This window comes from Callorhinus ursinus, unplaced genomic scaffold (genome assembly GCF_003265705.2).
Source record: "Callorhinus ursinus isolate GAN/ISIS: 27379988/994484 unplaced genomic scaffold, GSC_fseal_2.0 scaffold88, whole genome shotgun sequence".
In the NCBI taxonomy this organism is placed as follows: domain Eukaryota; kingdom Metazoa; phylum Chordata; class Mammalia; order Carnivora; family Otariidae; genus Callorhinus; species Callorhinus ursinus.
The window spans coordinates 2,268,222-2,281,087 of record NW_027397150.1 but is presented as its reverse complement, the minus strand read 5'-3'; the positions used below and the strand labels follow the sequence as shown (position 1 = coordinate 2,281,087).

At 42.6% G+C, this 12,866-nt stretch overlaps 1 pseudogene; it reads right to left on the bottom strand.

Annotated features, from left to right (window-relative positions):
- Nucleotides 1-5,000: 5,000 nt before the first annotated feature.
- LOC112814859 (cytochrome c oxidase subunit 6B1 pseudogene) lies at nt 5,001-5,323 on the bottom strand (annotated as a pseudogene).
- Between the last annotated feature and the right edge of the window lie 7,543 nt (nt 5,324-12,866).

Sequence of the window (12,866 nt, the reverse complement as noted above, 5' to 3'; positions counted from 1 at the left end):
CTCCTCACCCCTCCCCCGCCCCCATCCCACATGAGGAGTGAGCAAGTGACTCAGTACCAAGACTGCATGTGATATGCAGAATCGTTATTTCCGGTACCCAAGTCCCTGTGTACTGAGTCCAGGTGCTTGGTGCCTGTCACGTGCCCGGCACCAGGCTGCACCCGCCATCCTGGAGGTATATGAGGAACACGTGGCAGAAGAGCTGGGAAAGGGAAAGGGAGGAAGAGCAGGCTTAGGTGTTCCCAACCCTGCCCCGAGCACACCCCACCCCGTGCCAGGCAGCGAGTGTATAATTTGACCCACTGTTGGGGCACTAGCTTCAGCATGAAGTATGTTCACATGATGCTAGCCTGTTTCACAAGACTCAGAAAGGCCCAAAGAATCAGAATTACAGGTATTTGGAATAACAGACAGTTCTGTAGACTGGCCCCACCCAAACCCAAAACCTAAGTCAGGATGTCAACAGATAAAGCTTCAGGATTAACAGATATCGGGCATCGAGCTGGGAATAAACTCAAGCTCTCCTTTCTCCTCTCAGGGTGTGATTGAAGGCTTTCAATTCTACCTCTGCAGCAAAAGCACTGGATTACAGAGGAGAGGTCCAACATTCGTTCTAACCGGTGTGATGAGTCCCATGCAGCAATTCTCTGGGCTACCTTCCATGCTCACCCCTAGAATGGAAACCCGTCTGGATTCACAGAGTGAAGAAATGGAGATCCAAAGAGCAGGTCCGTGTATCCTAGGGCCCAAGGGACCTAGACTAACCCTGGTAGGGGAGAGGACACTGAGGTGACATCCAACGGGGATTTTCCCAAGGGGTTCAACCCACAGTGACAGAGGGAGGTCAGGAGCCTGAAGGACAATAGAATGGAACAGATTGTTATATTTATTATTATTTATTAATTTCGAAAACACAGCTTTGAGGACATGGGCAAGTTTCTTCATTTCTTAATTTCTTCCGGGCTCGATTCCTGTTTATATAAAATGGGACTAATAAGGTAAGTCCACATACACATCATGCCCCAGTCAACTCTCAGTCAAACTTCCCCTCTTTGTTAGATACCTTACAAGATTCCTAGTGCTTTCTAGAACCTCCCGGGCCTCAGGCAGTAGGGATAGAACAGGCTGACCAGAGGCCTCTCAGGAGCCGTGGAGGTTGCACCTCCAGGGAGGATGCAAAAGGCTCGTGAAGTGGCGATGGACACTCTCTAAAGGAAGATCCCAGCTGAGAGGAGGGCCTGCTTCCGGTGCAGATGAGGCTGTTCCCGGAAGTCAGGCCCAGACCACAGTGGCAAATGTTAGGCCTTCCACTCTGGTGGAAAGTAGAGCCCTTTCCCAGCACCACTGTTGAGAAAGGGGTATCCTTAGGACTTTGCTTAACCACAGAAGCCTCACCCCCTAGCAGGATGGCCATCAAAGTCTTTCGATGTTTAGTGATGGGCAATTTCAGCCAACTCCCAGGCACAGGTGACCCCAGTCCTGCCCACATCCCAGCCACAACCACCATCTTCTTAGAGCCCTGCTGATAAAACTGGGCACGGTTCTTTTTTTTTTTTTTTAAGATTTTATTTATTTATTTGAGAGAGAGAGAATGAGAGATAGAGAGCATGAGAGGGAAGAGGGTCAGAGGGAGAAGCAGACTCCCTGCTGAGCAGGGACCCCGATGTGGGACTCGATCCCAGGACTCCAGGATCATGACCTGAGCCGAAGGCAGTCACTCAACCAACTGAGCCACCCAGGCGCCCGTTTTTTTTTTTTTTTTTTTTTATTTATTTGACAGAGAGAGACACAGCAAGAGAGGGAACACAAGCAGAGGGAGAGGGAGAAGCAGACTTCCCGCGGAGCAGGGATCCCAATGCAGGGCTCGATCCCAGGACCCCGGGATCATGACCTGAGCCGAAGGCAGGTGCTTAACGACTGAGCCACCCAGGCGCCCCAAAACTGGGCACAGTTCTATCTCCCAGGATAATTAGAGCTCTTTCACTAGTACCCAGCTTTCCTAGAAAGGCACCTCTCGATGCTTACAAAAGTATTTCCGGATCCAGTCTACACTGTGAAACAGCTGGATTTTTTTCTCTTCATTTTTAGTGAGAAAGGGAACAAAATAGCAAACCGTCTTAACTGGTTAAGAACGCTGTGTATCATAAGGTTGTTGGGAGGTGTCTCTCTCTTCACTAAGCTCCTGGTCTCTTTGAGAACAAGGACAGAGCCTCATTCATTTCTACGTTAATGGCACATAAGTCATTAAATTGGTGTTAGCTCCCTTCTAACTTCCTTCTCTTTCTCTAGTCCTCACCTGTCCCAAACTTTTACCATCCCCTGTCATCCAACCTTTATCAAGTGCAAGGTTCCTCAAACCCCATCCTGTTATCACCAGTCTAAAGAGTTACCTACAATTAAACCAGTGGTTCTCAAACCTTGACTGCAGATTTTAATCACCTGGGAAGCTCTGACAACATACCAATGCCCAGGACCCATCCCAGAGTAATTAAACCAGAAATTTCCGAGGTGCACCCAACTATTGGCGCTTTTTAAAAGTTATCTCAGTGATTCTAATGTGAGAACCACTAAATCAAACTCTTTCGATTTCCTTCCTCCCTCCTCACCAGAATAAATGCCCCACGTCCCTTGCCAAGGATACTTCCTCCAGGTTTGCCTTAGATACTGTCCTTCTCTCTCGTGCCTTCCATCAGCGCTTACTTATTCATGCTCCTAAATCCAGATCCCTCTGCTCAGCATCAGACTCCTATTTCCAGCATCCTGGTGGACATTTTAACTTGGCTCTTCTTTGGGTGTAATAGGTCTAAAGGGAACACATTACCTTCCCTCCACCCCCCGCTCCCTTGGCTTATTCAGACCTTTCTCACCTCCAAACTTGTATCATACCCTTCCAATGTATCTTCCCCTCCAAGGCCAGTGTGCTTTTTCCGAGAAAGAGAAATCAGACGGTCACTCACTTGCCTAAAACAATCCAATGGTTCCCCACTGTCAAGGGGTGAAGTCAAGACTTCTTGGCCCTCTGTGTGAGGGCCTTGAGTAACTGACTCACCCTCCCCTACAGCCCTCTCTCCTGTTACTTCCTGCGCATTCAAAGCCCCAGTCTTCAACATGGATACATTCGAACTATCCTCAGGTATGGGCTGTTCTGCCAAGTTGGGACTCTGTTACTGCCTCCCTCTACCTTCATATGGTGTTTCCCTTGCCTGAAATGTCATCCCTCTCCTTCTCTGCTCAGAAAGTTCTGTTCATCCCTCCGGACTCAGCTGTGGTCTCCTCTTTGAGGCCTCCCCAACTTGCCCAAGCAAAGTTAGATGCCCCTCCCCCAGAGGGCCTCCTTTGTGCTTCCAGAGCTCTGCATTTTATGACATTGTATGGTAATTTCTCATTTACATGTCTGTCTGCCCAGCTGGTCTGTGAGTTTCTGAAGTGGGAGAAACAGCGCTTTATTTATTTTCTAAATGCTGAGCTTCGCTCAGTGAACGGCACACAACAGCAAATGTTTGTCTAGTGGAACAGAACAGAGAAGAGCCTGAGAGGAAATAAACTGGAATAGTTGATGTTAAAAGAATCTACTTGTAAGTAATAAAATAATGACATTTTGAGACTGGAAGAGATCATTCTCTATTTTACAGATGAGGAAAAGGTACAGAGCAGGTAACACATTGCCCCCGATCATACAGCAAGTTTGTGGCAGCACCAGAGCTCGAACCTAGGTCTCCTGATTTTTTTTTCCCCTTGAGGGGTGGGGAGAGGCAGAGGGAGAGGGAGAGAGAGAATCTTAAGCAGGCTCCACACCCAGCGTGGAGCCTGATGCAGGGCTTGAGCTCACGACCCTGAGATTATGACCTGAGCCAGAATCAAGAGTTGGACCCTTAACTGACTGAGCCGCCCAGGCACCCTAGGTCTCTTGACTTCTTGTTCAGTAGTCTGTCAACTGCACTACATTAACTGAACCTCAGATGTCTCGTTTGAAATAAAGATGCAAGGCAGCCACTCTTAGCTTTTTGTGGACTGTTGCTGTCTTTGAGACTTTAATGAAAGCTACAGGTTTCCCCAAGAAAAAACACACATAGAATTTCACATCCATTTTCAGGGGGTACAGGGAGTTAGTCCCTGTGTGAAAGATGGTGTGAAGGAAGACGAATCTAGAAATGGAGAGACCAGTGAGAAGGCTAATGCAGTAGTTGAGGGGAGAGAGAGAGAGAGAGAGAGAGAGAGAGAGAGCACAAGAATGAGAGCAAGCAAATGCTGGCTCCAAGACCAGGGGGATAGAAAGGAAAGTTCAAGTTGGAGAGGTGACCTGGGGGGGGAAGGATAGAGTTGAGGAACAAAGAGGCACTTAAGATGACTCAGAGGCTTCTGGTATAGATATTAAGGAAAATGGTGATGCCACACATCAAATTATGGGCTTCTGAGAGACAGTAGGTTTGAAGGCAAATAATGTGTTTGATTTGACAGGTGGCTTAGATATCTGCAGGCCATCAGGGTGGGGGTGTCCATAGGAAGCTGGCAACAGCATACGTACCCTCCACATCTCCTGCCACTTTTCTTCCGACCATCTGCATAATCCATTTTCTGCTGAACCACACACATACTTTCCTGTCTCCATCCCCTTTGCTCATCTTATTCCCTCAAGATGGCGTGCCTCCCATCCACCATCACCCTGATCCAAAATATTTCAAGGTCCAGATCAAATGACATTTTCTCTATCTTTTTTAAAAGAGAAGGTGGTCAGTTTAATAACAGAGAACAAAACAAAACAGAAAAAAACAATTACCCTGAAGCCCCTCTTACTGGTCAAGGTATTAATTCCCACCACAGCTTCTTACCCTATCATCTGGCTCTTTTACACATACACAGTCTTACACTTTTCCAACGACTATTTATTATTATTTAAGCCATGATTCAAGATCACGGGGTGGGGATCACCATGTGCCCAGGTCCCCCTTCGCCACCCTGGGAGAAGGATGGAGGATAGGGGAGAGGGGGGTGGAGCCAGTTCAGATCTTCCCAGGAGATATGCTTTCAGCCCAGCAGTCGTCCCAGGCTGACACCCAGGGTATGGGGTAGAGGGACTTGTACACACACCGGTACCATGCACACACAGAGACATCACCCGTTTAGCAATCGCTGCCTTCTCACGGTGGTGGAAGTCCAGGTAGTTCTGCCAGCAGTTCCTAGTCTGGTTCTGGTTGGGGAAGTGGCTGTCAAAAGGGGCAGTCTGGTAGTTCTTGATTTTGGTCTTGAGGTCTTCTGCCATGGTGCTGACTCTAAAGACATCCCTGCAGCACCTCACAGCTCAATGTGACCCTCAGCAAAGATGCCAGAGTTGGACGACAAGCAGAATTAAGACCTGATATTTTCTCTATCAAGCCATTCCTGACACCACCAGTTTAATCTGCAAAATCCCAAGCCTTTCTCCATATTTTCTATTTTGAATTTCAGTTATTTACATTACTGAGAAAAAGGCAGAAAAGAAGGGGAAAAAAAGGACAGATGGTACAAATAGATGACAAATAGCAAGATGGAAAATTTAAACCCAACTATGTCAATAATCACATTAAATGTAAATGATCTAAACACACCAATTAGGAGCGCCTGGGTGGCTCAGTTGGTTAAGTGTCTGCCTTTGGCTCAGGTCATGATCTCAGGGTCCTGGGATTGAGCCCCACATTGGGCTCGTCTGCTTCTCCCTCTGCCTCTCCCCCTGGCTGTGCTCTCCCTCTCACTCACTCACTCTCTCAAATAAATAAATAAAATCTTAAAAAAATAAACACACCAATTAAAGGACAGAGCTTCTCAGATTGGATTGTAAAAGCAATACCTATATGCTGCCTACAAGAAATCCCTTTCACTATATAAGGACATGAATAAGTTAAAGGTAAAAGGATGGCAAAATATATATCATGCTAACACTAATCAAAATAAGTTGGGGGCGCCTGGGTGGCTCAGTTGATTAGGCGACTGCCTTCGGCTCAGGTCATGATCCTGGAGTCCCGGAATCGAGTCCCACATCGGGCTCCCTGCTCAGCAGGGAGTCTGCTTCTCCTTCTAACCCTCTTCCCTCTCATGCTCTCTATCTCTCATTCTCTCTCTCTCAAATAAATGAATAAAATCTTTAAAAAAAAAGTTGCTGTGCACTTTAAAAAAAATAAAGTTGGAATGGCTATATTAAAACTAGATAGAGTAGATTGAAGGGCAAAGAGTATTACTAGGAATAAAGAAGGTCATTTCATAATGATAAACCTGTCAACTCATCAAGAAAACATAACAATCTGAGGGGCACCTAGCTGGCTGAGTTGGTAGAGCATGGGACTCTTGATCTTGAGGTTGTGAGTTCAAGCCCCACATTGGATGTAGAGATTGCTTTAAAATAAAATCTTTAAAAAAAAAAGGAATAACACATTTTGAGTATTTATGTACCCAATAACAGAGATGCAAAGTACACAAAGCAAAAATTGATAGAACTATAAGGAGAAATGGATGAATCTGTGATTATAACCAGAAATGACAATACTTAATCTCAGTAATTGATAGGACAAGTGAACAAAAAATCAGTAAAGGTATTTAAGGACTTGACCAACACTATCAATTAACTTGACCAAAATTGACATTTATGGAACATTCCACTCAATAACGGCAGGATACACATTCTTTTCAAGTGTGCATGGAACATTTGCCAAGATAGACCATATCTTAGGCCATAAAAAAAAGTCTTGGTAAATTTAAAAGGGATGCGATCTGGGGTGCCTGACTGGCTCAGTCGGTAGAGCGTGTAATTCTTGATCTCAGAGTTGTGAGTTTGAACCCCATGTTGGATGTAGAGATTACTTAAAAATAAAATCTTTAAAAATAAATAAGTAAGTAAGTAAATAAATAAATGGAATGAAATCATACAAAATATATTCTCTGACCACAGTGGTATTAAATTGTATGTCAATAATAGAAGGGTATCTGGAAAATCCCCCAAATACTTGGAAACTAAACAACACTGTTCTAAATAATTCATGGGTAAAAGAAGAAATCAAAGAGAAAATTTAAATTTTTGAACTGAATGAAAATTAAGAACCAAAAGCTGGTTCTGTGAGAAGAGAAGAAAAATAGATAAATCTAGCCAGACTTATCAAACAAACAAGAAAAAACCATAAGTGATTAATATCAGGAATAAGAGAGACTACATCACTACAGATTCTAAAGATACTAAAAGAATAAAAGGAGAATTTATGCAAAACATTTGACAGCTTAGGTTGATTGTAAAAGCCCCTTGAAAATAATAAAATAGGGGTGCCTGGGTAGCTCAGATGGTTAAGTGTCTGCCTTTGGCTCAGGTCATGATCCCAGGGTCCTGGGATCGAGCCCTGCATTGGGCTCCCTGCTCAGCGGGCAGTCTGCTTCTCCCCCTCCCTCTGCTGCTCCCCTTGCTCAAGCTCTCTCTCTCTCTCTCTCTCTCTCTCTCTCTCTCTGTATCTCTGTGTCTCGAATGAATAAATAAATAAAATCTTTTAAAAAAAGAAAATAAAATATCAAACTCACTCAAGAAGAAATAGATCACCTCTATTACCCTATAGCTATTAAGCAGATTGAATTGTAGTTAAAAATCTTCCCACAAAGGGGTGCCTGGATGGCTCAGTTGGCCTTTGGCTCAGGCCATGAGCTCAGGGTCCTGGGATCAAGCCCTGTATCGGGCTTCCCTGCTCAGCAGCGAATCTGCTTCTCCCTCTCCCTCTGCCTCTCCACTCCCGCCGCTTGTGTTCTCGCTGGTGCTTTCTCAAATAAATAAATAAAACCTTAAAAAACAAAATGAAACAAACAAACACTTTCCCACAAAGGAAACACCAGACCTAAATAGCTTTACTGGTGAATTCTACTAAACATTTAAGAAAAAAAGATATAATACCAATTCCACACAAACTCTTTCAGAAAATTGAAGCATAGGGAATACGTCCCAACTCATTATACATAGCTGACATTACTCTAACACCAGAATGAGACAAAGACATTATAAGAAAACTATAGACCAATGCTGCATATGAATATAGATGCAAAAACCCTTAATAACATTTTAGTAAATCAGATCCAACATTATATAAAAAGAATAGTACATCATGACCAAAAATGCAAAGTGGAGTAAACATCTGAAACACTGAAAACATTTCTAACAATCAAAAAAGAAAAGACAAAAAGAAAAGAAAACATGATCATCTTAACATCTATCAAAAACACATTTGACAAAAATCCAATATAAGTTGCTGATTAAAAAAAGTCTCAAGAAATTTGGAATAGAAGGAAACTTCTTCAGCCACATAAAGGCATCTACACACACACACACAAATACAATAACATCATGTAAAAACATCATAGTAAAAGATTGAATGCTTTCCTCCTAAAATCAGGAATAAGGCAAGGATATCTGCTCTCACCACTGTTCTTCAGCATTATACTGGAGCCTTTAGCCTGTGCAATAAGGCAAGAAAGATAAATAATGGCATCCAGATTGGAAAGGAGGAAGTAAAATTGTTTTTTTACTTTATTTTTTTTAAAGATTTTTATTTATTTATTTGACAGAGAGCAGGAGAGAGAGCCGGAAAGAGCACAAGCAGGGGGAGCAACAGAGGGAGAGGGAGAAGAAGCAGGCTCCCACCCAGGTGGCCTGAAGTAAAATTGTTTTTATTCGGAGATGACATAATCATCTATACAGAAAATTCAATGAGATCTACAAAAAAGTTACTAGATCTAACAGCTGAGGTTAGCACGCTTTCAGGATATAAGATCAATATGCAGAAATCAATTGTGTTCCTACCTACTAGTTGCATTAGTTTCCCTTGGCTGCCATAACAGTCTCACAGACTGGGATGGCTTAAAAACAGCAGAAATTTATTCTTTCACGTTCTGGTTGCTGGAAGTCTGGTACCAAGGTATGGGTAGGGCATGCTCTCACTGAAGGATCTAGGGGAGAATCCCTCCTTGCCTCTTTTAGCTTCCAGTGTCTTCTGGCAATCCAAGTGTTCCTTGGCTTGTAAATGCATCCCTCCAATTTCTACCTCCATTGTCTTTTCCCTGTGGGTTGGTTTTTTTTTTTAAGATTTTATTTATTTGACAGAGAGAGTTAACACAAGCAGGGAGAGTGGGAGAAGCAGGCTTCCCGTGGAGCAGGGAGTCCGATGTGGGGCTCGATCCCAGGACCCTGGGATCATGACCTGAGCTGAAGGTAGATGTTTAACAACTGAGCCACCCAGGCACCCCTCCCTGTGGGTTTTTATATCATTTTCCCTCTGTGCATGTCTGTGTCCAAGTTTTCTTATAAGGACACCAATCTTAGTGGATTGAGGGCCCACCCTACTCCAGTATGACCTCATCTTAACTTGGATTATATCTGCAAAGACCCTACTTCCAAATAAGATTACATTCATGGGTACCACAGATTAGGACTTCAATATATATCTTGGGGGCCCACAATTTAATCCAAAACACTAGCAATGAACACTCAAAAGTTAAATTTAAAAATATTATTGATTATAGCATCAAAAAAACCATAAAATACTTAGGGATAAATCTGACAAAAGATGTGCACTGAAAACTCCAAAACATTGCTCAGATAAGTGAAAAAAGACCTAAATAGGGGAGCCTGGGTGCTCAGTCAGTTGAGCATCGGACTTTTGATTTCAGCTCAGGTCATGATATCAGGGTCGTGAGACTGAGCCCTGCCTCTGGCTCTGTGCTGAGCAGGGAGTCTGGTTGGGATTCTCTCTCTGCTTCTCCTTCTCCCTCTGCCCCTCCCCATGCCTGCCTGTGCTCTTTCAAAAAAAAAAAAAAAAGAAAGAAAGAAAGAAAGAAAAAGACCTAAATAAATGGCAAGATATATATTACCCATGGATTGGAAGACTCAATATTATTAAGACTTCAATTTCCCCAAATTGATCTAAACATTTAATGTAGTCCCAAACAAAATCACAGCAGTGTTGATTGAAAATGGCGATCTGATTCTAAGCGTCATATGGAAATGCAAAGGGCCTAGAGCAGCCAAAACAACTTTGAAAAAGAAGAATACAGCAGAAAGGCTTGTATAAATTCAAGATTTATTTCAAAGCTACTGTAATTAAGATAGTATGGTATAGACATAAAAAAAGACAAATAGATCAGTGGAGCAGAATAGAGAGTTCATAAGTACATCCACATACATATGGTCAGTCGATTTTTGACAACCGTGCAAAGGCAATGCGGCAGAGAAGGGACAGTTTTTTCAATATAGGACAGTCGGGTAACTACATGCCAAAAAAATAAAAGAAGAGGAAGAGGAGGGCATCAATCCCTACCTGGCATCACACACAAAAATTAACTCAAAATTGATCACAAAATTAAATGTAAGACATAACTTCCGGAAGAAAACACAGGAGAAAATCTTTGCAACTTTCAGCTAAGCAAAGATTTCTCAAATATGACACTAAAAGCATGATCCACAAAAGATGGTTAATCTTAAAAATAAAAGTCAGTTATACCACCAGCCCCCCAAAAATGGGTTTATTCAATAACAGAGAATTGAAATTCAGGACATGCAAACATGGCAAAATCATAGGCAAACCCAACAAAGAGGAAAGTCATTTTATGGAGAAGAAGGAAGTTGAGGGGTGCCTGGGTGGCTCAGATGGGTTGAGTGCCTGCTCAGCTCATGATCTCAGGGTCCTGGGATTGAGCTCCGTGTCCTGCATTGGGCTCCCAGCTCAGCCGGGAGCCTGCTTCTCCCTCTCCCTCTCCCGACCGTCCACCCCTCCTTCGTGAATGCTCTTTCTCTGCTTCAAATGAATAAATAAAATCTTTTTTAAAAGAGAGAGAGAGAAGGGCGCCTGGATGGCTCAGATGGTTAAGCGTCTGCCTTTGGCTCAGGTCATGATCCCAGGGTCCTGGGATCGAGTCCTGCATCGGGCTCCCTGCTCCTTGGGAGCCTGCTTCTCCCTCTGCTTCTCTCTCTCTCTCTCCCCCCGCCCCCGTCTCTCATGAATAAATGAATAAAATCTTAAAAAGAGAGAGAGAGAGAGAGAGAGAGAGAAGAGGGAAGTTGGGAGAGATGGTTTTGAATCAAAGTCTGTGGAAGGAAAGAAAGAGTTGAGGGTGATGAGGGTCACACATTGGCTGAGTTGCAGGGATGGCTGATTTCTTGTAGAAGATTCAATGTACATCTTTTCCTGTTGGGACCTGTCATTGATAATTCTTTCCCATTGATGATTCTTCTGCTGGGATCTGTAATTGTCAATTCTTCCAGCATTTGACATTGAGTAATATGGCTCCCCCTTCTAGCCTCTGGATTCCACTCTAATAAAGTTTCCCTTTATTAATTTTCACAAAATATAAAATGATAAATTTGACTTTACCAAAATTGAGAACTTCTGTTTTCAAAAGACACTTTTAAGAAGTGAAAAGACAAGTCACAGACTGGGGGAAATATTTGCATATTGCATATTGCATAAAGAACTTGTATTAGATTATATAAAGAACTCTCAAAACTAAAAAAAGAAAAGAAAGAAAAAGAAATAATATATAACTATGTTGCAAATGAAAGAAAATTGTTCTTTCAATAAAGAAAAGACAGACTGTTCCATAAATGGTATTAGGATAACTGGGTAACTATTTGGGGAAAATAAACTTGGATTCTTATCTTATTTAAGGTAAACAACATTACCACCAAAGCAATAATAATACTTTAAGTATTAGAGGACAGTGTGAAAGAAGATTCCTAAGTGAAGTAAGCATTGCTAAGAGTCATTCAAAGGTAAGGAAGATACTGAGAAAGCAGGGCCTGTGGCTTCTCCTGTCTCAATTCTTGGAGCATCATAAACTCTTGGTTTTGGTCAATTGCAACTTGTCATTTGCACTTGGACCACCTCCTGGAGCACACCCTTCTCCTTCTGACAGAGATGGAGATAATGCAACACCTGTTGGCTGAACAGCCATTCATGCATTAGGTAGTTTCATCTCTGCAGCACCAGTCATAATTATTTCAAAACAAGTTTTCTGGCTTTTGTCTTTATAAGCCTGCACTCCCCTCTCAAAATTAGGAGCACGATTACAATTTCGGTCAACTCCCAGCTTTGTGCCTTGGGAATTACAATCCCTAAGACCCCAAATGCATGCTTTTGGTTGCTTTATAGACTCTCCACTTGGTTGACAAAAGCCATGGAGTTTTTTCTTCTTTTTCTTTCTTTCTTTTATGATCTTGAAGCAGGGAAGTCCAAGGCCCAAAATACAGAAGCCATAGAAGAAAAGATTATAAATTTGACCAAATAAAAATGTCTGCATGGCAAAAGACTCACTATCCATAATCCTACAGATCCTACAATGCTATAATGCTAGAGATCATACAATCAGTTGGAAAATTCCCCCAAAATCAGACCAAACAGGAAACAAATACCTATCGCTACAACTACATCAGCAGCAAAATTTAGAAGTTGGTGAGTGTCAAGTGCTCATGAGGTGGTAGGAAACAGGATAATCCTGGGCTGCTGCTGTAGTCTAAACTAATAGTTTCTGTAGCACATTTTAGAAGTGTCTAATAAACTGAATATATGTATAGTCTCTAATCTGGTTCCATTCCTAGGATAACGTTACAAAAATAACCCTACAAAGGGTTAGATGCTTAACTGACTGAGCCACTCAGGGTGCCCACCCTTTAACTCTGTGTAATTTAGTATTATTTGAATTTGTTATGATAGGCATATCTTACTTTGGTACTTTTTGAAACACTTTTTCAAAATGAGAAATCCGGGGCTCGCTCTCTCTCCATCTCAAAATAGATCGACAGATGATAGATCGATAGATGAATAGATAGAGAGATAGAATAAGAAATCCTGTGGTTTCCAGTGAAGTGAAAAGAT